The sequence below is a fragment of the Protobothrops mucrosquamatus genome, unplaced genomic scaffold (assembly GCF_001527695.2).
Source record: "Protobothrops mucrosquamatus isolate PMUCROS unplaced genomic scaffold, P.Mucros_1.0 scaffold8, whole genome shotgun sequence".
Taxonomy (NCBI): domain Eukaryota; kingdom Metazoa; phylum Chordata; class Lepidosauria; order Squamata; family Viperidae; genus Protobothrops; species Protobothrops mucrosquamatus.
The window spans coordinates 3,734,312-3,760,064 of NW_015386395.1; the positions used below are offsets into that span (position 1 = coordinate 3,734,312).

At 40.4% G+C, this 25,753-nt stretch overlaps 1 long non-coding RNA gene across 1 annotated transcript; it reads right to left on the reverse strand.

Annotated features, from left to right (window-relative positions):
- LOC107282565 lies at window positions 1-7,055 on the reverse strand. Its single transcript, XR_001548778.1, has 3 exons — window positions 6,979-7,055; window positions 4,483-4,536; window positions 1-358 (listed from the first exon to the last, which is right to left on the reverse strand). It is a non-coding gene; the product is annotated as an uncharacterized LOC107282565 (long non-coding RNA).
- Window positions 7,056-25,753: the final 18,698 nt, after the last annotated feature.

Consider the following 25,753-nt stretch of genomic DNA (forward strand, 5'->3'; position numbering starts at 1 on the left):
ATTTCTAGACTGCCTCCTAATCTGTGGAATACACAGGGTATGTCTTGGCGGAGAAAGCAATTTCTAGCTTCTCAAACTCTTTGTGTAGTACGGTCACAGAAATACTATTAGTCCTTGGAAAATATGGTTGACCAAAGCTTTAAAAACTAACATGCAATGTTTTTCACTCTTTAAAAAATGAAAAGTTTCTAATGACAAAATAAAACATAGAGAAAGAAAAAGACACAGTCATTTATATTGGGAATGCAGTTGTTGGTCTTTAAACTTAGCACCAAAGATTGCCTAGAATGTTAGATCTTGCTATTGGAAGTTCTGCAGAGCAATATTGTCTTTCAGCATTTTCCAGAAGAGCAGCGGCCTAGGAAAGAGTGAAGACAAGGGAACCATTATTTTATTTTCCAGCTTTGCCATTTACTGTACATAGACTGACTGCAGGACAGTATGAGATGATTTTGCAAATGTCAGTCCTATTCCTCACATAATTAGCTAGGAATCCACTTCTCCAAGATTCAAAATTATTCACCTTCCTTGCGTATATGTATTCCATAACTCAGTACAGTTTTTTTAACAAATGAAAATACTCAAAAGCATAAATATAGTATTGTTTTAAAAAGTAACAATATATTTATCATTATTTCCTTCAATGATGCTGAAATATATAACTGATTTCTGTTAGCAATCCCTAATACTTTTCACCTAAGCTGAAATCCCAGAGCCTTCAGGACAGTGATTTGCTTAAGATAATACACCGGTTATGTTTGTTTTAACCATGGTTTGTTGATCACAACAGTTAGCTTCACATATCATGTTTTGCAAATCACAACAGCTGGTTTCACCCACAAGATAAATAAATCACATTATAACTTAGGAACCTAGCGAAGATTTAAATATAACTTTTGATGATTGTATGGAATTTTTAATTTTACATAAATGCCTAGAAATGCAGACAGAATGCATGTTTTGGCTGATGGTGGGTATGAAGGTGAACAGAAAATCAACATAATGGGAGATATAATAATAATAATAATAATAATAATAATAATAATAATAATAATAATAATAATAATAATAATAATAATATTGGAAGGGACCTTGGAGGTCATCTAGTCCAACCCACTGCTCAGGCAGGAAACCCTATACCATTTCAGACAAATGGCTGTCCAATCTCTTCTTAAAAACTTCCAGTGTTGGCGCATTCACCACTTCTGGAGGCAGGTTGTTCCACTGGTTAATTGTTCTAACTGTCAGGAAGTTTCTCCTTAGTTCTAGGTTGCTTCTCTCCTTGATTAGTTTCCATCTGTTGCTTCTTGTCCTGCCTTCAGGTGCCTTGGAAAATAGCTTGACTCCCTCTTCTTTGTGGCAGCCCCTGAGATATTGGAATACTGCTATCATGTCCCCCCTCGTCCTTCTCTTCATTAAACTGGACATACCCAATTCCAACAGCCTTTCCCTATATGCTTTACCCTCCAGTCCCCTAATCATCTTTGTTGCTCTTCTCTGTACTCTTTCTAGAGTCTCAACATCTTTTTTACATCGTGGTGACCAAAACTGGATGCAGTATTCCAAGTGTGGCCTTACCAAGGCATTGTAAAGTGGTATTAATACTTCACGTGACCTTGATTCTGTCCCTCTGTTAATGCAGCCCAGCACTGTGTTGGCCTTTTTGGCAGCTGCAGCACACTGCTGGCTCATATTTAAGTGATTGTCCATTAGGACTCTGAGGTCCCTCTCACAGTTACTACTACTGAGCAAGGTACCTCCTATACTATACCTGTACATTTGGTTTTTCTTGTCTAAATGTAAAACCTTGCTTTTTTCATCATTGAATTTCATTTTGTTAGATAGCGCCCAGTGTTCAAGTCTGTCCAGATCCTCCTGTATCTTAAGCCTGTCTTCTGGAGTGTTGGCTATTCCTGCCAGCTTGGTGTCGTCTACAAATTTGATGATTTCCCCATCTATCCCCTCGTCCAAATCGTTGATGAAGATGTTGAAGAGCACTGGGCCCAGAACAGAGCCTTGGGGCACCCCACTACACACTTCCCTCCATGTAGATGTGGTTCCATTGAGGACCACATGCTGAGTATGGCCAGTCAGCCAGGTACGGATCCATCTGGTGGTGATGCTGTCTACCCCACATTTTTCTATTTTATCAAGTAGTAGGCTGTGATCTACTTTATCAAATGCCTTACTGAAATCCAAGTAAATTATATCCTCAGCATTCCTCTGATCCATTAATTTTGTCACTTGGTCAAAGAATGCAATAAGATTTATCTGGCATGATCTGTTTTTGACAAACCCATGTTGGCTTTTAGTAATGACTTTGTTTGCCTCTAGGTGTTCGCTGATTCGTTGTTTGATTATCTTTTCCAGAATCTTCCCAGATATTGAGGTCAGGCTGATAGCAGACATTAAAGGACCCAGGTAAAAAAAAAGGAAAAAACTTCTACCCTTGATGTAGTCGAGAAAAGGTCAGGAGGCCATCAAGGGGTCACGAGGTCCTAGAAACTTTTTATATCAAGTTACCAAGACTCTAGTGTAGACGGTCAAGGAACTCTTGGGACCCCACATTAGGTAGACCAGGACCACTAAACTTGAACAGATAGCTGGACAGGTGCTCACTACATCGTTTTCTTGCCTATCTTAACTTGTGTTTCTATTCTGTTTTTTATGGCACTATTTTTGGTAGTTTGGTCTGTTTTTTCCCTTTGTGTAAAGACAGATGCAAAAAACGAGTTAAATAGTTCTGCTTTCTCCCTGTTGCTTGTCACCTTCTTGACACTTTCCTCCACTAATAGACCAATCATTTCCTTCACTTTTTTCTTGTTTTTTACATGTTGAAAGATGCTTTTTTTGTTATTTTTGACTTTGGTCGCAAGCCTTAGTTCATTTTGAGCCTTAGCTTTCCCCACTTCATCTTTGCAGGCTCGGGCTATTTGTTGATATTCTGACTTAGTTATGTGCCCCTCTTTCCACTTTCTATATTTGTCCTTTTTATCTTTCAATTTATCAGAGAGTTCTTTATGTAGCCATGCTGGTTTCTTTTGAGAGCTGTTATTTTTCCTCTTTGTTGGCATTGAGGTAGACTGGGCTTCTATTATCTTGCTTTTCAAAATTTCCCAAGCTTCTTGCGTTGTTTTTCCCTGGAGGATTCTCATCCATGGAATCTTTCCCAAGCCCTCTCTAAATTTATTGAAATTAGCTCTCTTAAAGTCCAAGAGTCTAGTTTGACTGTGTTCTATTGCTTGTGCTTCCATAATGTTGAATTCCAATATTGCATGATCACTTCCTCCCAAGGTTCCTGTGGCTTCAACACCTTCTATCATTTCATCTCTGTTAGTGAGAATTAGATCCAAAATGGCTAATCCCCTAGTTCCCTTCTCTACTTTTTGGGAGACAAAATTGTCTGCTAGGTTTGCAAGGAATCTTTGATCTTCCACTTGGTGCAGAGTTTGTCTCCCAGTTAATGTCAGGGTAGTTAAAGTCCCCCATTACTATTGTGATGTGCTTCCTACATACCTTAGTTAACTGACTAGCAAAAAGTTCATCTATTTCCTGTGTTTGGTTGGGTGGCCTGTAGTATATACCTATGGTAATGTCGTTCCCCCCCCTTTTGTATTGACCCAAATGCATTCAAGACAGTTTTCATCATTGTTGTGCTCTATTTCTGTAGAGATGTAGTTATTTCTTACATATAGAGCAACTCCGCCTCCTCTTTTATTTGGTCTGTTTCTTTTAAATAATTTAAATCCCTCTAGCTATGTGTTCCATTTGTGGGTTTCATCCCACCATGTTTCCGTAATGGCAACAATATCATATCTGCCCTCATTAACCTGAATTTCTAGTTCACCCTGTTTGCTGTTCATACTCTGTGCATTGGTGTATAGACATTTGAGTCCTTTATGACTGACCCTGTGTTTACTTTCTACGTAACCTGTGTGGTGCCTGAGTTCCCCTATTATCTTACTACCTATTTGGTTAGTGCACTTTGTGTGACACTTGCTATTAGAAGCTTGATTTTGCTTGACAGCAAGGTTGATATTCTTGTCCGCACACACATCTATGTTACATGCACTGATAGCCCTATAGTTTTTAGATTGCCGGGGACAGGGATGTTCTCTATCAATTAACTCACTGTCCCCGCTGTTTAGTTTAAATATTCTTCCAGAAAATCTGTGAATTTATAGCCGAGTAACTCAGTCCCTTTCTTTGATGGATGCAAACCATTTCTTTTGTACATTTTTTCATTGGACCAGCTACAGACATCGTGACTAATATATCCAAACCCTTACCCTTTACACCACTCCTTTAGCCACATATTGAATTGTGCTATACGCTGGCCTTTTCCATTTTGCTCCTTACATACTGGTAAAACTTCTGAAAAAGTAAGTCTACAGCCTGTTCTGCTAAGTTCCTTCCCCAAGCTCTGGAAATCGTTCTGCACAGAGAGTACATCTCTGTGTATTTCACCTTCTTAAATCTTACCTCTATAGCCATTTCCCAGGTATCCATTCATTCCATACTTTGATTCCTTCCCTCCTAAACCAAAAGAAAAAAAGATACCAAAAGATTTACCTCTGGACAATGAATTTTTCTTCTGTTCCTCTTACATCATATCCTTGATTGTTAATACTTCTTTATAATCCTAAGAAGTTTACTATTTAATAAATAATATGAACAAATGTTACACTTTCATATCTGTGTGCAAACTGCAGCACTCCAAAAGATGAATACAAACAACTTAATCATACTTTCCTAACATCTGTCTAATCATAACATAAACACGTCCTGGAAGCATTGGTTTTCTATCACATCTCTGTAAAGTTGGCTTCATCTCAATCCCCAGCCCATGAGTGAGATAAACCGAAGCTGTCTTTAGCTGTAATGGGGTTAAAGTGATATTTTCTACTTCTATCCAAGGGGTAGCCTCAAAGTATACCAAATATATTACGCTCTGGTAATAATTCCAATTGCGATAAGTCAGAGGACTGATGGTCTCTGGGAACAGCAGCATGACTGGGATTCATAGGATGCAGAATAGTTTTCTGTCATGGATGGGTGGAAATTTAAAGCAGCTGTTTGCTGAGGCTATGCTAGCATTTTCCCCCCCTTTCTCTTTTGTGTGGAATGATGAGGGGATTTTGTTGCTGCAGGTTGATTTTTCTTCTATCCCACAAGCAAATCTGTGTTCATGCTGCCTGCCAGCAGGCATTATTAAGAATATGTATCTGTAGCACTGTACATCCATAAATAACAGTGCAGATGCTGGGGGAAATGGCTGATGTGCTATCTTTTCATAATATGGCCTTCAGCGCAATAGAAATGAGGTAGGGAGTTCTGGGGCCCATAGTAACTTGGGATCGGCCCTGATTGGCTCATGCATTCCAAGGTCTTGCTACAGTTGTTAAACGAGTAACACAGTTGCTTTTATATGCTTTTTAAAAGGTGGGATGTACATCAAAAAATATGAATGAGAAATGAAATGCAAATACAATTGAGGAGACTATGCTAATAGCATTAACAACAAAAATGAAATTTTCTTCTGATGAAAGTATAGCTTAATTTTGAGGATCTCTGCAGTCCAAGGCATGGTTGCTTTGTTGTGCTAAGGGCAGGGCTAAGTCACTGGGATTCCTGAAATCATATCTGTGTTCAGTTAAAAATTATATTTGAAAGAAAAAAAGGATACATATAGCAATTAAAACTATCTAAAGCTGCTTGTAAAGTGGAATAGTATCATCTTGTGAAGGTAGCATAATAGTAGGAAAACCTTCAGGGAAGGAAACCTGCCTTCAGAAAGCTGGATTTGCCTTCTAAAAAAGCCCAGGAAGTCTGCAGAGATGTCTGGCCCATATTTTGCAGCATGCAAGATGTAAATAGGTTTCAATATTCCAGCCATATAGATCTCCCAATGACATGCCAAGTACATTTTCAAATCTTTCCCAGTCACAGAAGTGTGAAGTGCTTTTAATGGCAGGTTGTCCACTATCAGATCAGGGTCCTATCACTCATGCTTTGGCAACATCCAGATTATCTGATCATGAAGTGCTCTTTGTAGGGCTGTACTTGAAAGTGTGTTTGGAAATCGATTATTTCTTACCTATGTTCTTACACTTTTAAGGGGGGGGGAGAGGCAAATAAGAGCACTGTGCTCTGATTTTCATTGTTTCACTGGTTATAGTTGGTTGCTGATGGGTAGAGGGGTTTATTTATTATGCTTGAATCTGTAGGTTTTGTTTTTTTAAAAAAAAATGTTCCATCTTTATTACTTTACAAGTAACTCAGGGAGGTGAACATAATATATACAATACTCCTTCCTCTTCCTACTTTCTCCCACAACCATAATCCTGTGAAGTGAGTTGGGCTAAGAGAGAGAGTGACTGGCCAAAGGCGCCCAGCTGGCTTTCATGCCTAAAGCCAGATTAAGTCTCCTGATTTCTAGCCTGGTACCTTAACCATTAGATCATACTGATTCTCACATAAACCTTACCTGAACTCAGGTAAGCAGAGAGGTCTGAAATGTGGAAGGGAGCTATATAAAACAAGCCTTCTCAACAATAGTCCTTAGATTAGGAAGTACCACTGAGTAAACACATAGTATGCTTCACTTAAAACTTTAAGTGACAAACACTTGCTTTCTCCAAAGGTTATTCCTACTTATCACCATAAAGCTTCCTTTATGTTATTACACTAAAACTTTTAAAGAACAATGCTTTGTTTAATACTAGCTTATTGATTATTATGATTTATTTTTTTTTATTAAATTGCCTGGTGGCTCCTTCTACTTCAAGCAGTTAGATATAACAATGTTAAAGAATACAGTCCTTAAGGATCTTATATTGAAAGACTCCAGAATTACCCAGACACACAGTTTGAAAAATAATTGCTCATTCCAAAAATCCGGAAATTATTTCAGGCAAGTTTTAGGCTATTAGCAAATGAGTAAAAAACATGGGAAAACAGAACTGTGGTGCCACTTACGATATCCTCCTAGTGGCTGTCCAGGGCCTAGCAGACTACCATATCCTCCTGGGACTTGCCCTGCAGCAAGGGGGCCATATCCACCTGCCAGATAAAAAAAAGAGGCAAGATAATCTTCAGTGGTACATATGAACCTTTCCTTCCCGGTGATCCTTAACTTAGCTCAGCCAATGCTCTTTTTATATCCATGTCCTGATGAGATACTGATGTACTATTTTGGTTCTTATTATCACTCTGATTGGCTACTGAAATGTCCTTATTGATAATAGTGAGGATATTTGCTGACTGGCTGATGAACAGCTAATGGCATCTCACCTAAAATACAAGGACGTTTCCAGGATCCATTGATCAAAGCTGTTTTGATCAAATAAATACACCTGTCTAAAAGGGGGTGGGTAGTGCAAAAAAAAAAAGGTCTATTGCCCATCATGGTTCTGTGTTGACTTTAGCAGAGTTAATATTAAAATCAGCATAAGATTGTTTAAATCATAGGCTAGAGTGAGATAAAGCTAGTATCATGTGACAAAGAGAAAAGATTAAAATTAAGACTGTCAGAACACTCTAAATGCTAATTACATAACCAGTAGCAGGATGAAGAGTAAGAGTCTTTTCTCTCTCTCTCTGTATGTGTGTGAAGGCTCATACTTAACCTTACCTGCCCCCAGTCCATTAGCTTGAAGGTCTCTACTGTTCAAATATCCTAGTCCGTGTCCGTTGCCTGCAAAGGATGGAAAAATAGAAAGGGGAAAACGTACAAGATAGGAAATCACATCAAACGCCCTGTCACTATGCTCCCCTCCTGGAAACTTTGATCCTTGGAATGGGAATCTAGGAAGTATTGTTGACTATTACTTGCCAATAGTAACCTTCATTTATCCATATAGAACCTATGTTTTCCATCTAAAATTCAATGGAAGTATATTTCAGTCTCCTGAGATACTCTGCTGGCAATATGAGAACTATTCTTCAACTGTATCCAGCTCAGGCAATACAGTATATTTCCATATATAATACAAGACTTAAGGAGCACTGAACAGACTGTCCTCTTTGAATGGTCCAGTTGTGCTGTCAACAGCAGCTAGTCATCGAAAGATATAACACAATTATTTGCAGAGGGGAAGCTTTATGTAGACACAAAATTCTCCCTCCCCCCCCCTCTCCATTTATTTCTGATTTTCAAAATCTGCACGGGAGTGGAATGGGAGAATGGTAATTTGCAGTTCTTTTGGATGGGAGAATTTATTTCATTTGAAAGAAAATAGCCATTTTGCTATTTAAATTGTATTTTAACAAATGTGATGTCAAAAGTTACACATCTGGTGTTTGAGGCAGATACATTCTATCAGCTATGGGTTCAATCTGACTTAATAAACTCAACCACTTTGGTTTGCAAATCATGATTTATAGCAGTGTGGTGTATAAACTTAGGTGATTGCAGTTTATTCGAGAAAGCATAATTGAATCATGTCTTAGTATAAATACATCATTCATTTAAAGCAGAATAATTCCTTTCTTTTCTGGGCTTGTTTTAACAGGCTAACCTAACAGCTCCTCAGAATTTGAAAATGTTGCCCTGGGGTATGAACGAAAAGAAAGAGGCAGAGTAAAACGGTGCTCCTTTATTACATCAATCATATGCTAAGTAAGTGTTTTCTAACTTGGTCACTCACACACTGAGACTCTCAGGAAGACATGATAATGAATACTTTCGCCTTTTCAAGATGAACTATTGTTAAATCCCTATTTCCATCCTAGTTTGTAGGAGGTCCAATTTCTTACCATCCAATCCTATTGCCTGGGCACGCTGGGATTCATATCCTACTTGTGGCCCACCTGGGTGAAAGAGACCAAAAAGCAGGAAAGTGAAATTTTAAAACAACAGATACAAAATTTTTTTATATTGCACAGGACCAGTGGCGTAGCGTGGGTTGTCAGCACCCGGGGCAAGGGACCCCCCCCTCCACAGTGGGCGGCGTCGGCGACCCGGCGGCTCGGATCGGATTCGCACAGCCAGCACTGCAGAGAGAGTGAGTGAGCAAGGCAGGGGCAGAGAGCTGCGAGTGCGAGCGCGCCCCCCCAGATGTTGCGCCCGGTGCAGCCGGCCCCCCCCTGCACCCCCCACGCTACGCCTCTGCACAGGACTCTCCAGATGTAATCTAGGGATTTTGAGGTTGATGTCATATCTACAAGGGTTCCTTGCAACCTAGTAGACTTGGCCTGCAGCATTATCTTTCTACTAAATAGGGAGAGGAGCTTTCTCCTTCCAAAGCCCATACTGGCAAGGAGTAATCATATAGCCTGATCCTACCTAGAGTGAAGGAGATAGGAGCTGCAATACAGTCTCCAAACTTTTGGGGACATAGGAAGCCATCTGCTGATGTCACCAAAAGAGCTGTTCTTTCTTTGGTATTTCCCCCCCTTTAAATATAGCAGTTGAGAGAAGGAGCCCCCGAGGGACAAATTACTCCTATTTAAGAGGGTCCTTAACCCCCCCCCCCCGTTTCAGATTGTCATCTGGAGGGTAATTCATGTGTTTTGGAGGAATTTAAGGAGCTGTTCATCTCCTAAAACCTACTGTTCCCATTCCCTTATTTAATTTTGGAAAATAAAACACACAACACACACACACAGAAAAAGAAAAGAAAAATGAAGTGATTGTAGGGAGAGACGTTGTGTGTGTGTGTGACATGTGGCCCTGATCACTTTTGTACTAACCAATTTTACTGGTATAGAAAAGGAAGTTGCTGTGTCCCACTATGTCATATTGAAAGCATTAGACCATAAGTTGATCCAGGTGTCTGAAACAAAATGTAAACCAAGGGCAGGATATCCATCAAAGATAATTTAGAACTCTGGGAAACAATTGCAAAACAACCAGAGGAGTGCAGGAAAAGAGTTCCATAACAGTCTTACCAAATGGTCCTGCTTTACCCTCAACTCCAAGACCAGCAGGTTGAGCACCATATGGCAGCTGGCTGGGGTCTCCTAGAAGAAGGAAATATTTAGCTTCAGTGCAAGAGATGTGATTTACAAAGAAATGAATGTCCTGCACCAGGCAGTCTACTCCTGAACTTCAAGTTTACAGTAGTTCTCTAAGAAGACAACTCTTTAATGCATTTCCTAGGAATGCCACTCTATTATTGTTGTCTTTGACCAGAAGAGAAATTCAATTGGTATAACCCTTTTCGCCCTTATGTGTTGGACTTCTTCCCCATATTGATGATAAAAGTATAACTCTACTCGCCTATGACATTTTTGGAATAATCATTTCAGTTCTTAGAAGCATTACCTAGTTGGGAAGATATCTCTTTGCCTACAAATCTTCTAATCTGTTTACAGGTAGAACACCTTTCTAACAAGTCTAAAAATTGGGATCTTTAAAAAGAGTAAACCTTGAGTTACTTAGCATTAAATTTAATGCTATGTTAAATTTAAATATATGTTATTTTTCTGTTCTTATATAGTGTAAAAATAATCCCAGTACAATTCATTCTGCTCTACACACACCATATCTGCCAGCACCATAATCTCCCAGGCCAGTAGCTTCTGGTTGCTGTGGTTGTCCTCTGTATGGAAGTTGTCCAGCCCCTGTAATAGAGATGGCAGTCAGAAGATTAACTGGAACAGAGACAATCCCAGTCCCTCTGTAGCCATCTTCCCATATTTTAAGACAAATCTGCAAGTGCTCCCACACTACACCCTTTAATTTAAATTAAATGGAATAGGTATTCCTTCTTTCCAGGAATCTGAAGCTCTAGGACAGCTGTCCCCAATGTGGCACTTTGCTAACAGATCAAAACTTCCATCATCCACAGTGGCTATCTATCCAGTACCTTGGAGGACACCACTGTTGAGAAAGAAGCTTGAGGAGATGTGTGGCTATTCCACAAAAAATTCTCTTTGCCTTCTTCAAATAATATGATTTTTTGGGGAGGGAACCATGATGGAAGGGTTAAAACCAGAACAATGGTCAATGTAGTTCTGCTCAGGCCATTCCAAGATCAAATCTTTGGTGCTCAGAGCTTGCTAAGCACTTGGCAAAGTCCACTTAGCTAACTTCAAGCTGCACAAAGGTTTGTTGGGTTGCCAGGGAGTGGCAGAGGAATGCTGCTCTTCATTCTGTCATAGCTTGGAGACTCACCTCCATACTTGGACGAGGCTGCAGCAGCAGCAGCAGCAGCAGCAGCAGCAGCAGCAGCAGCAGCTGGACCGCCTAGCTGACCACCATATGGAATCTGGACACCTGTGAATGAAACAAGCCTAAAGATTGTGTTCACACGACACACTTAAGCCATCATCATAACTATGGTTTGTTCGATTAACCTAATTTTCTGGATTTACATAACATCCTGGAATTTAAACAAGACATATCAGTTGAATTTGCACAAAAGTGAGGCTAAAATGTGGTTAGCTACCATCTGCAAACATGGCCTACATCTCAGCATAGATTCAATGAATGGAAGCAAATATACGTGTGTCCCAGGATAATGTTGCAGGATCCAATCTGGGTCGGTCACCGGGACCAGAAGAAGTTTAGTCTTCCGAGCTTTGGACTCGTGCTGGAGCCCATCCTCAGGGAAACCTTTCTTTAGCAGGGTGTGTGCTGTTCTGCCTGTGATATTGAAGCCTGGGAAACAGGCCGCTTGTCAATCAATAGGAGTGCTGATTTACCACCAGCCTATCAAGTACTTAGAGGGTGAGGGCTGGGCAAAACAAGCAAAATGATAGTTTACAACTTAAAAGCCAGCCATCAACACACCCCAATCAACATCTAAAAAGCCACATACAACAGGCACTATAAATACCACTCACCGACCCAGATTGGATCCTGCATTGATTCAATGATTCAATACCGATTGCGATTAATTTCTTGCAAATATGCATATTTCCCAAAATCTACTTTCTTCAAACTGAAGAAAGTATTCACTCCCCAACCCTACAGTTGTAAATAATAGGAGAAACTGGGAACACTAGTTTTGAGAGTAAAGGTGAATGAGTCCCTGTGGATTTGACTCGGCTAGTTGCTGACAGAAGGCCACCTGAAGAGACTAGAAGCATTTGAAATGTGGATTTACAGGCAGCTGTTATAAGCTGGGTTGACAAGATCAGAAATGAGGAGGTGATCAGCCGCCTGGGAAAGCCAAGGGAAATCATCAAAACAATTAAAAAACAAAAATTAGAATATTTCAGACATGTGATGCGACACCCAGAAAAATACGGCATACTCCAGTTAATCCTCCAGGGAAAGACTGAAGGCAAATGAGGTCCAGGCAAATCTTCTTGTAGCACCGAAGTTTTAGATTCCCTAACCAAACCTGTTTTGAGTCGTCGTGAAAAAGCACGCCGACGACTATTTTTGTCCTAGTGGTTGTACTAGCGGTTGCAGGCTATTACCTATACCGTCTTCTTCCTCCTCCTCCTCCTCCTCCTCCTCCTCCTCCTTCCTCCTCCTCCTCCTCCTAGAAGAAGAAGAAGAAGAAGAAGAAGAAGAAGAAGAAGAAGAAGAAGAAGAAGAAGAAGAAGAAGAAGAAGAAGAAGAAGAAGAAGAAGAAGAAGAAGAAGTTGCTGAATGCAGGGGGCAGTGCTCATCTCTGTTTCAAGGGCCACTGAGCCAGCGCTGTACAAAGACATTACTGCGGTCATGTGGCCAGCATGATATCACAGTGCACTATTACCTTCCCACCAAAGTGGTACCTATTTATCTACTCGTATTTGCATGCTTTCAAACTGCTAGGTTGATGGGAGGTGGGGCAAGGACGGGAGCCACCTTGCTGCTTGGGTCTCGAATCCGAGCTGTCAAGTTTTCCAGCCAGAAAGCCCAGGGTCTTAATTGCTGAGCCATCACACGGCACTACGGTAATTCTGAGTGTGAAAGAACTAGAATAAGATCTTCTGCATTTTAAAGCCAATATACTGTATTTACAGGGAAGGCTTGTTTCAACCTGAGACCACAGTAGTGATGTGGTAAGAATGCCTTTGACGCTAAAAATTCAAATAAATAAAACATACCGTAATAATAATTTTTGATAGGTGGATAAAAATGCCAAATCCAGTCTGAACTATGATTGACTGTGTAATGAACCATAATTTATGTCATTTTCTCACCCAAATTTCTCTTTTTGAAGCTACACCAGGCATGTCAAACTCGAGACGTCGCGCGACGTCGCGCAACACATCAGGCCGGTTTTGCCATTGCCGGCCATGGGGTGAGCGTGGCTTCCATGTGATGCGTCTGGCCCGCCTCATAAAATGAATCAGGGTTATATGGTACTGGGATAATTTCAGACTAGAAATTGGTATAACAAAGACATGGCAGGAAAAGCCTATTCCCATTGTAGCCCTGATTAAAATTTGCAGATTGACTGACTGGATTTGCCGCCATAGTCTAGTTGATTTAGAGGTAATTTGTACTCAGCTGGTATATTTTGCAGACCATAGTTTATTGTTTAGTCTAAGGTAAAAGCTGCAGACATTTGGAATCAATGGTTTGTGGCTTAGCCCAATGTGGTTTATTCAAAAACCGTGATTGAAATGAACCATGGCTTAGCACAATGTGTGAAATCAACACATTTGCTCTTGCAAAATGCTGATCCGTCTAATTATAAATCTCACTGGAACAGAGAAATCTTTGCAGCTCAGTAGGCCATCTCTTTTAGCTGAATATTAGATATTCCTGCCTTCTGCCTTCTAGATAGGCTGGGATTACAACTGCAAGGATTGCAAGACATCATGGGAAACTGGTATATTACTCGATCCTTTTAATTAGCTATATTAGTGGCTGGGCCTGGGATTCTAACCTTGAGCCATACTCAAAGGAGCATTTTTTTATTGCTATGAACCTTGAATTTCACTGAAGGGAGATAGTATATTTGTCTGGGTCTCATGTAAATTGCCTTGCACCTTCAACTAATGCTCCTTACACTTTCACCTGCTCAAATGGCTGCCTCCCTAACTGTCACACTTTCTTGGCTGAAGCGCACAATAACCCAAATAAGCTTTCACACTGAGCTAGAGATCCATAACTGATAACAAATTCTATAGCCCACTTCTTTCTTACTCTTTGGTTTCTTCATACTATCTCGGTCCCAAATGGATTTCCCCATCACCACCAATATAGTGCAGTGGTGGCAGCTGCTGAATTTGAACGTAATCGACATTCAAATATGGGCTTTGTCATCAACTTGACCAGAAGGCTTAAGCAGCTTGCCATCTGGTTAGCCTACCCTCCATTATCAGTTGTTATGTTAAAACGGTTCTCTAAACTCTTTGGAGAAAAGGAGAAAAACAAATTAATGCCATCCATCCTCATTCCCACCTGGCTGAGCTCCAACAAGAGGGAATCCATTGGCTCCAGCTCCATAGCCTGAAAAAGTAAAAGATGTCATTTGTCTAGCCAGCTAGAAACTCATGCCACCAATCTCGAATTATCTATTGTGTATTCTAAAGCAGCTGAATTCAGATGAAGAGTTTTTATTTTTTTAATACATTGGTCAACAGCGCCACATTCTGGACATACCTATTTATTGCAGCAGGTGACGTGCAACAACATTTTTGTTCATGTTTCTGAATTAGTGATGCCAGGGAAAACCAGAAGCATTTTGCATGAAAGAGAAATGCAGCCATGATTTTTATCTGCTTTGTGAAAAACCAGGGTACAGGTAGCCCTTAACTTACAACCATTTGTTTAGTGACTGAAAAATGTCCAGTCCTCGCTCTTATGACTAGTCCTTGCACTTCTGACTGTGACAGCAGCCCAATGTTCACATGATTGCAACTCGAATGTTTGGCAACTGATTCACATTTGTGACTGACTGCAGCATCCTGCAGTCACATGATTGTGATTTGCTACCATTTTTGTTGATTTACGGCAAAACTCCACAAAACAACTATGGCATTTGCTTAATGATCCTGGGTTCACTTAATGTGAAGTGATGATTCACTTAAAAATGGTTGTAAAATTGATTCTATCTTGACTTATGGCCGCAATGACTTACGATGGAAATTCTGGACATTGGTTGAGGACTACCTGTATCTCAAGTATCCCAAAACAAGATGGCAGAAATGGAAACAAAGAGGAAAATGAAAGGGGAATCTGTACATAAGAGTGTGACCAAAGAAGCTGCTTTATAACAAATGTAATGCTCCTTAGCTCAATACTGGTCACTGTGACCCACCTCCTACCAGGCGTTCCTTGACTAAAAGTTGGCACGTGCTGAATTTTTACATGCAAGTCCATTATCATTAGTGTATCATTAGTACAACTCTATGAAGAGGCTTACTTGCATAATATCTACATGTGCCTCTTTTGAAACAATCCAGTCTTTCTTACCATTGCCATATCCATTCTGCATCCCATTGCTTGGGAAGCTTCCAGCTCCAACACCACCCATATATCCTGTGGAAGAAAATACGCAGTAAAAACCAAGACACAAGTACACACACACACACACACACAAACATACACACTTTCCCTCTTTTTCCTTATATTTTGCTTAAAGCTCAGATAGCATGGTTGACATGGAAAACTGGAAGTAAATACTTCTGAATATGTGTACAAGATCTTTCCTGTTCAGATAAGGAGACATCAGGGACAAAGAATAGCTAAAAGATACATTTTAAAAAGAAAATTGGGCCTAAATATCTCCCTTTGGAGAGAGAAACCTTTAGAAAACTCCCAGTGACTCTATATCCACATTTTGCAGCTAAACCCCCTGTGGATTAATTCCTAGGTTATCAAGCTGTGTTCAGAAATGAGCTCTGTTTGTAACTTGCTCAGGGTAATCAGACGCTAAGAATGTTTTGAATGCTTTCCTTCATAATCTTCTCTGATCCTTGCCTTGTTGCCACTTTTGTTCTTCATTTCCCTGGCACTAGTAACAACGGGAAGATCTGGCTGAACCAATCCCTAAGAGCAATCCTTTGCTCCTTTCTTAATCCCTTGAGTAGTGCAACAGCAATGTATCATACTGTTATGCTAGAGAGCTTAGTATATAGTATGTGATTTCCCAGGATTCCCTTGTCTTTATGATATCAGATATCTGATGAACATGGATACATTAGCACTCAAGCTCAAGAACACTGCATTATGGGATTCCCTGTTGCTGATACTATACAGGTAGCCCTTGACTTATGACCACAGCTGAGCCCAGAATGTTATTTGTAAGTTGTTGCAATCATTAAGTGGATCACCATGTGACCTGACTTGATTTTATAACCATTTTTACAATTGTCACAAAATGAGTCATTGTGGTTGTTAAGTAAACCTTGTGGCTGTTAAGTGAACCATGTGGTCATTAAGTGATTCCAGCATATATAATGATCGTATTTTGCCATTTTCTGCAAAATTTCAAAATTCCATCAGAACAAGATCAAAGGGTGAAGCTTCTGATCACTTATTTAAATACCTTAAGTGACATTTAGAGATATTATATACTTGTTCATTAGAGAACAAACAAAAGTATACAATATCATCAAGAGAGTAAAAGAATTGAAATGGAAATGGGCTGGTCACATAGCAAGAAGAACGGATGCCAGATGGGCCAAGGCAGTCATAGAATGGATCCCACTTGATAAAAAGTGTCCATGAAAGAGACCTAAAACAAGATGGATGGACAACATTAGCAAGTATGGCGGAAGAGGTCTTCATCCTGCAGTGGATAGACAATGACCTAAAATGATGATGAAACTTGTTCATTATGTTCATGTTTGGAAAATTCATGTTTATGAATAAGGAGAAGGAAATGCCAAAGAGAAGAATCTCTGTGGAGAGACGTGACAAGGAGGACAAAAATGGTCTTGGGGAGATCTTTGCAGAGATATAGCAAAAGTAAAAATTAGAAAAGGAAAACCAGCTTGCAAAAAAGAGGCTTAGAGAAGAGCACGGGGATATTATGAAACGAAGGGCTCAATACAGCAGATGAAAATCTTAAACTAGGAAGAACAGCTTACTTACACAACTGTAGTCCCTGGGCGATTATCTGTGAATTCATACAGACAAGTTCTGCATCTGCCCTGTAGACCTATTCAGCTTGTTCTCAGACCTTAGCATTGGTTTTGTAAGCCTTACCTTCTTTTGCCATGCAACACTTATAATAGTGGGACTTCCAACTATTCCCTCACTTCCAAAGGCAGCCACAATGCCTCAAAGATGTGGCGTGTTATTTTTTGGACCCAAAAGACAAGGACAGGTTGGTTTGGTAAATTCATAAATGTCTCCTTGAAGAATCATAGTTACGGGTGAGTAACCAGTTCTTCTTATTCGTGGATTTTGTGATTCAACACATACAGGAGAGTTATAAGTTACCATACCTGAAGGTGGGCAAAAGATCAAAAAAAGGAGAGGACTTGGCTTGCCAAAAGCTTGCTGAGACCAAAGCTGCAATATGTAATGTCCAATGAACTGGAAAAGTGCAAACACATGGCAGCCTACAAGATAAAAATACAATCCTGAGGAAAGGCTGAGGCTACAATATGGATCTCATGGAATGGCTATGAACTTGAAGAGCATGTGGGTTTCCTGCCAAATCATAATGAAGTGTAATTGTTGCTGTGAACGATTGGCAAGAGGTTAGGATGATACATCAGTGCCTTACCAAAGTCCATAACTGCAGAGCTTTCTTAAAGAAAACCATTCAGCAAAGAGAAAAAAAATACAGTGGCTGCTATCTATTTACCTTGTTTATTTGACAAGCCTCTTTATTTATTGCATTTATGCCTGCTGAGAGTCTTGCAATTGCAGCAATGGATGGATGGATGAATAAATGAATAAAAACAAACTGCCCAATTGAACATGAAGTGGCACATAAAGTCCATTAAAAGTGGTCTTTGGATTTAGGAAAAAGAAGAGGAGTGGAACACCTTACAGAGTAAAGGGAAGTCAGAAACTGCAATTGTCAGGAAACAACGAAGGATGACTTCGTCCTATGGAAAGCTCATGTCCACATGAAACACCGAGTTTGTTAGCACTTCTGGATAGTCTAATAAGAACTAAACAGCTGTCTTGCAAGAAGTAAGAGAAGGGGCTGGTAGCTGTGGGCTCCAAGGGGTTCAATACTAATAAACACAGGGCCAAGATTTACAAGTGGGACATAAAATCAAAGCCTCCAAAGTCTTGGCTAAGAGTCTGTTTCTGGAGATGCCCTGAGCCAAGAACCCTAGTTCTGTTGGGCCTGCATAGACAAGGCTTATTTTGCTGCCACTTTTTTTTGCCACCTTGAAAAAAGTTTAATATGATGCTGAGGGGAAGAGAGAGATGAACAAAACAGGAAATGCTACTTTTGCAGAGCTCAAAAGAGAACAAAGAATGGTAGGAAGAAAGAGTCCCAGCTTTACATGATGGATACTATAAATGTTCTGGTTTTTCAGGCTGAATGCTAAAGATAGCTCTGGAACCTTCTGTGTAGGTTTAACCAGTATAGAACCCATATGCGGTAACAAGCTGAAAATTTGCTCTTGGCTTTAAGCAGAGAGCATCGATTTGAGTAATGTGAGCTGGAGGATACGAGTTAGCCTACCCTTTTTGTGTCGGAAGGAGATCGAGGTAGCTCTCGACTTACAACTACCCCTGGAAGTTACAACAGCGTTGAAAAAAATTACTCGCAATCGGTCCTCGCACTTATGACCATTGCAGCATCCCCAGAGTCACATGATCAAAATTCAAGCACATGTATTTATGATGGTTGCGGCGTCCCAGGATTACATCATTGCCATGGGGAACTTTCCCAGCTGGCTTTTGATAAGCAAAGTCAATGGGAGAAGCTGGATTCACTTAATGACCATGCAATTCATTTCACTGCAGTGATCCACTTAACAACCACAGCACACACAAAAAAGGCAGTAAATCCGGTGGGGCTCATTTGATAACCACCTTGCTTAGCAAGGGAAATTCTGGTCTCAGTCGCCATCCCAAGTAGCCTGTAGATCTTTCAGGTGTCCCAAAAGAAACCCACTGGGGAAGCTAAGATCCTATTACCTGCTTTGGAAGACTTGCCTCTTGCTCCAAGACCTGTGGGATGACAGAGTGAGAAGTCAGACACTATATATTCTGCAGATGAAGCTTTTGGGATACTGTATCTGGCATTGTCCATCCTTTTTTTTTTTTTAGTAATGTAGGGAAAAGGGTCTATTGTTTTTACAGAAACTGCAGAAGACATGCTAGCCTGTGAAGAAAATACATTGTATATATTTTAATCTCATGAGCCTTGCTGAGAGCTTGAGAATTGTATCTAGGAAGGTCTCTGCTATGCTGAAAACCGGTCTTAACCAGAATTTACTGATATGATAGTAACTTTAGAGACAACTGTTAGGAACTAACAACCATAAAAGATAATTCGTAAATAAGGGCCAGGGGCGATAGAATTAGGGAGGTGGGAGATGTAATCAGGGGTGGAGATAATGTATTCACTTTAGAAGCTTTGGATAGGTTGTGATGACAAGATTACAATATGATTACTAAGCCAATGAAGAAGAGGTGAGAAGTAAATTTGTAACGGCAATGGAGAATATAAAGAATGAATATTGAAGATTTAAGGTGTGTCCACTGTGTGCTTGCATGCACAAGGAGCACCCTCTTTGCAAAGTAGTACAAATAAATTACCATTATTTTCTCTTGGAAGTTTTGGCTGGTGATTGTTTATTTCAACTAGACAACGAATCCCACAGTAACAAGCTAAAATCCTAAACAATAACATTCTGAGCAATTTAATTTCGTTGTGAGTTACACAATGACAATAAAGATATTCTATTCACACTAATAACAGTTAGATTATTATAGTCACACACACACACACACACACACACTCCAAAGGAAGAAGCTGAGAGCATGATTTGCATAAGAAACACACTTATCTGCCATAATAAATAGAAATAATTGGGCTAATCAGCCTGACTGCTGCCAAGATTTATGAGTGAAAACTAAAGTAGTCAAATGGACCCAACAGGAGCTATCGGTTAAATAAACAATCTAAGATCTCACATAAACGGAAAGAAAAACCAGCAAACTAATCATTACAAGACTTGATCCCAAGGATCTTAAAATGAAAGAGGCACCCAACTGCTTCCAGAAAGTCAACACAGAAAAAAGAAGGGTTTTAACCAAGAAATGCAATCAAATCACCTGGTGGGCCTCTAAGCTTGTAAAAAAGCATACTTTGAGCAAGATGTGTTTTGCACTGAAATGTTAAGAGGAAAAAAATGTAAAAGTGCCTTTGTTAGTCCAAAGTCAACTTCAGTTTAAGCTAGAAACTATTTATGGAGTACTGTATGGTTTGCTGCCTTATCTGAGGTTTGGGCTCTCTTAAAATAAGGTTGTTGACTATGATTTTTTAGTTTTATTGTATAGGTCACTCAGCTAATCTGAAAATTTACTTTAATAATAGTTAAATATAACAGTTTTGAAAATGCTAAGGTTAAACTGTCACAATCAACTTTACATTTGTTTTAATTCAGGTGGATTTATTAGAGTATGACAGATGCCTCTTCTAGTAATTTGTACCTTGTTCTAATGTTACCATACATTATTCTGCAAAAATTTCCCATATAAAATCTGTATTTTCTAATGCACATGTATTGTTCCTTTTTTTCCCCTTCCCTTAAAGAAAGTAAACCAACATTTTAGAAAAGAAGTGCCTCTTCAGCTGGAAAGAAGAGTCATAAAATGAAGAAAAAATATCCAAGTGAGAATTCTTACCTCCCAAGGGGAGACCAGGATGGGGGTAACCAACACCTCTGAAGCCTGGAAAGCAAAGATGCATCATGAGCTACATCCTAGTTTGGACACTGATCATTTGTTTTTAAACTACCGTAATTTAAATTAACAGCGGTCATATTTCATTTCTAGGTGAACAATGCATTTTAAAATAATCGTGTCAAATAATCGTGGCGCTCTTCCTCCTGTCCGAGGTTTTCATTGTTATGAGTATTTCTGTTGAGGATTGGCAGCGGGGGTGGGGGGGGTGTTTGGTTTTTCCCCCGTCTGCTGGGTGGTTGCAGCAGGTTTTGGTCACTTCACATGACCCTGGGACACTGTGACCGTCATAAATATGAATCAGTTGCCAAGCATCTGAATGTAAATCACAAGAGATGCTGCAACATTCCAGCTGATTGGCGCTTCTTCTGGGCTCAGCAGAAGCACCAGGATCAGCACCAAGCTCCAGCTGGAGCCTGGCTCTGATCCTGGCGCTTCCGCTGAGCCCTGACAGCCCCGAAGAAGCACCGATCAGCTGGAAAGCGGCACTGATCCTGGCGCTTCCACTGAGCCGACAGCCCTGCAGCTCCAGCCATCTCTCGCTCAGGCTTGTGTGGTGCTGCCACCGTTTAAGCTCATTCCCCTCCCCCGCTACCACTTTTCTAGGATGGTCGCATACCACCTGCCAGGTGCCAATGTACCACAGGTGGTACCTGTACCACTGATTGAAAAGCCCCACTCTAGATATTCTTATAGGCTAGAACATCATAAGAGCCCTGGGCTGAGAAAGCTATGCTGACCCAGTGTTAAAGACCTCAGATGACTTCCCAAATTCATAGCATCAGTCTATGCTAAGTTTGTTTTAAGTCAAACAAATTTCTGATTTTTTTAAATGCCAGACATTAGAAGCATTCACTTAAGGCAATTTGTTTGGTTGAAATATTCCACAACTGTCCCTCAAATCATTGGAAAATAATTTCTGATGTTTCTCTGTACTTAATCAAACATAGTTTGTGTTCACTAGTCTTTAGTTAGCACCTAATTCTACAAAATGATTTATAGGGGGGATCTGTGCAGTTCTCCAAAACACAGATCAGGTAGTTTCCTTCCCATATCTATAAACAGTGGTGGGATTCAGCCAGTTTGCATCACTTCTGCAGAACCGGTAGCTAATTTTTTGTTGCCCAGGCCCAGAATGGACTTCCGGAAGCAGCATCCACACAGAGAACCGGTTGTTCACATATTGAATCCCACAACTGTCTATAAAGATGGGCAGACGTCTATATTAAGGCCATATCATATCTTCATGTCACATCAGAAGTACTATTATAATCAAATGTATCAGCAAATTTTCCATGGCTGGTCTGTCCTACCATTAGACAAACCAATTGAGGCAGCTGGCTCCTATTCTTGGCATGGAATATCATAAAACTCAAGCAAATCCTTAATTTTGAAGATAATTTTTTAAAAGGCCAACCATTTCTCATCTTTGTGCAGTCAAATGTATATTAATTTTTCTTGGTCTTATCTTATTCATATGTCCATACCCAGACTTAGTTTTGTTGTCTAGGTTTTCTTTTTTTTTTTTTTTTTTTTTTTAGATTTGGAATATTTTCAAAATGTTTCATTCGGCCATCAGGGAAAAAGTACATATAAATTCTTAAAATGTATTTTCCATCATCAAAGGTCTAGAGAAAACTGTTGCTCTTTCAACAGTCTGCTTAGTTTGCAGAGTCCAACTGATAACTGTTCCTCCTCTACCACCAGCCCTTTCTCTGGATGGGCCTATTATCATGATGATTCACACTTTTTCCAGTTCACTTTCCTTTCCATCTGCTTTAATTTTTCTCTTTCCATTGGATCATGTCAAGTCTGGAGACACAGCCTTTCTAATTTGTGCGTACAGTCCAAACATTTGGTGGGCACAAAAATCCATAAGTAATAATGCAAAAAGAGTTAGGCTTAATAAACTACAGGTGGTCCTCAAGTTAAGACCACAATTGAGTCCAAACTTTATGTGGTTAAGTGAGAAATCTGTTAAGTGAGTTTGCTCCATTTTACGACTTTTCTCGCCACATAAGTGAATCACTGCAGTTCTTATATTAGTAAAATGGTTGTTAAGTGAATCTGCTTTCCCTATTGGCTTTGCTTATCAGAAGGTTGCAAAAGGGGATGACCTGACTCCGGGGCACTGTGACCGTCATAAATCTGAGTCAGTTGTCAAGCATCCGAATGTAAATCAAATGACCCTGAGGATGCTACAATGGTCATAACTGTGAAAAATGGTCATAAGTCACTTTTTTAGTGCCGTTGTAACTTAGAACGGTTACTAAATGAACTATTGTAAGGTGAGGACTACCTGTAGTTCATTTTTCACTACTGATTTATCCTACAGGAGAAATCCTCACTTGTTAACAGCATGGAAAGGTCAGACCCCATTTTGTGCTAAAGCTGCCAATAGCCAAAGGAATTTCTATGGGCTTTGTCTCACGGGCATTTAACTACAGCACAAACACACTGCGACGATATCTTTTTCCTACTTTATCCTCTTGCAACAAGTGAGACAAGCTTAAGTCATTCTAAAGTAGGAGTTTTCACTCCTTTTCCGGACAGCATCTTAAAACAGTCTTAATGTATAGAGAATTTGTTACATTTCATCACTCATTATCTAGAAGAGAAATCAGTTGATTTCAATAACTGGAAACAAAGCCATTTGAAGCAGGACAGGAATCAACAGTGGGGTTACAAATATGTGCATGTAATCCTCTGTTGACTCAAGGATGAGAGTAGAGAACTTCAACCCAATGGTCAGAATACTTCAAAAACCGAATCCTTCTCCCTCAAGCTTTCCATGAAATTGAGCTCAACATTTCCTAATGCTGAGTTTTAAATAGGTGTGTGTAGAATGGGTCATCACAGAACATTGTGAACTTGACTGGTTTAGATGTTCCAAAAGTGATACAATGTGTGTAATGGTGTGTGGGAATGATGTTGGGAGGGGTGGGGGAGAGGTGCCACCTAGGGCAGTGGTGGCGAACCTATGGCATAGGTGCCAGAGGCGGCACTCGGAGTCCTCTCTGTGGGCACACGTGCTGTTGCCCCAGCCTTGCCTCCACCCGTGACACCCTCCTCACCAGCAGCTGTCCTGGGGAAAGGTTGCCCCAGAGCGTGGCCCATGTGGAGCAGTGCAGTCAAGGACATGGCAGCCAGCCAGCGTAGACAAGACTCTGCCTTCATGCCCCATCGCGCACAGTTGATGCTGTGGGACGTGGGCAGAGGCGTGGCTGCCATGGCACTGCTGGGTGATCTGCAGCGGGCCCTGGAGGCGGTGAGTGGCCCTCTGGGCAGGTGGGGTGGGGGTGGAGCGGGGGCGGGGGTAGTTTTTGGGCACTCGGTCTCTAAAAGGTTCGCCATCACTGGCCTAGGGAATGATCAGACAAGAGAAGGCATAGCCTGCAGCTGCATAATGGACAGAGAAAGAAACTCAGAAAGGAACCTCAGTAACTTCTCAGTCTGTAAAAGGGGTGAGAGATTTCTACTTTCAGACTTGCAAGATTCTGTTAATAAAATAATAAACCCTAACCCTTGCAATAAAGTAGAATTAGCTCATCTGGTCACATTTCCTGTCTGGTCTACCTGGGGAGACTAACAATGTGAAATGTTCAGAATAGCCTTTTTTATGTTGGACTTCTGAACTTGGAGAATTCTGAATGTCTATTTTGAACATGGAACATCGCATGCATTGAAACTGAACAAGAAAAGCACATCATACCAGTTCCATATCCAGCTGGCATTCTGTAACCTGCGGAGAAAGATTCAGACAGAGAAGCATTAGAAAGTAACATCAATCACTTCAGAAAAAAATGGAAAAGAGGGATTACTATTAAAGTCCTATAGTAATAGTTATTCACATAGTATGCAAACCTGTGACCCCAGGGCCACAAGCTACTCCAGGTTTGTTGTTCCAAGCTCCTTCCTAAGTTGTCACAAAAGGAAACAATGATTAAATAAGTGGGTAGTAATCGCCTAGCCCTGTTTCCTTTTTGGCCTGAAGCCACTGAAAAGGCAGTGGAGGTCCTCAGCTCCAAAGAGACTGTGCATCCCTGCTAAATCTTTAAATCCTCTAATGACAAATATCTGGTTAAGAACATGATCATTAAGGGGCACATTGGTCTAGCAGTTAAGACACTGGGCTTGTCAACTGGAAGGTTAGAGTTCAAGATATGATGAGGTGAACCCCTGTCCTTGCTCCAGTTCCTGCCAACCTAGCAGTTTGAAAGCATGCAAATAGATAAATAGGTACCACTTCAGTGGGAAGGTAACAGCATTCTGTGCGCTTCAGCATTTAGTCATGCTGGCCAGATGATCACAAAAGCAATTTCAGATGACATCCTGGAATAGATATGCTAAGAGTTGGGTGCATTACACTGAGTAAAAGAAATCAACTGCTCTGTCTATACCAGAGGTAGGCAACCTTGGCTCTTTTATGATTCATGGACTTCAATTCCCAGAATTTCTGAGCCAGCATGGCTCAGCTTAGAAACCTATTCCTTTCCCCTCAGCATGGCTGGCTCAGGAATTCTGGGAGTTGAAGTCCACAAGTCATAAAAGAGCCAAGGTTGCCTACCCCTGGTATACTGAGTAGGCGTCATAGTCTCTGATGCATATTTAGCACAAAAATTGTCAGTGTAGGTTTTTGTATTGACAGATTGGAATCCAGCTGTCAACAAAGGCATTGCTCACCTGGCTTCCCTGGTTTGCCCCCAAAACCTCGTGCAGCCCCAAATCCATTTTGAACACCTACAAGGAAAGAGACAAGGAAAGTTAAAATTTGTGTATGATTGCGGGCAGACTTAAGGTAATTTTCCTCAAACCATAAATTTTGTTTAGTATTGGCAAAGCAGAGGAATCCAAATTTTGTATCAGTTCTTTCAAAGTAGAGTAGTTGTGATGAGTGCATAAGCAGAGAAACGGAATGGGCTTATCAATCACTGTTACTGTGCTGGTCTAGAAATCCTACCCAGGTTGCTTTTAAGATCAAAGTATTGAATGAGAGAGAACAATTACAAGTCCATCTTTGTTGTTGTTGTT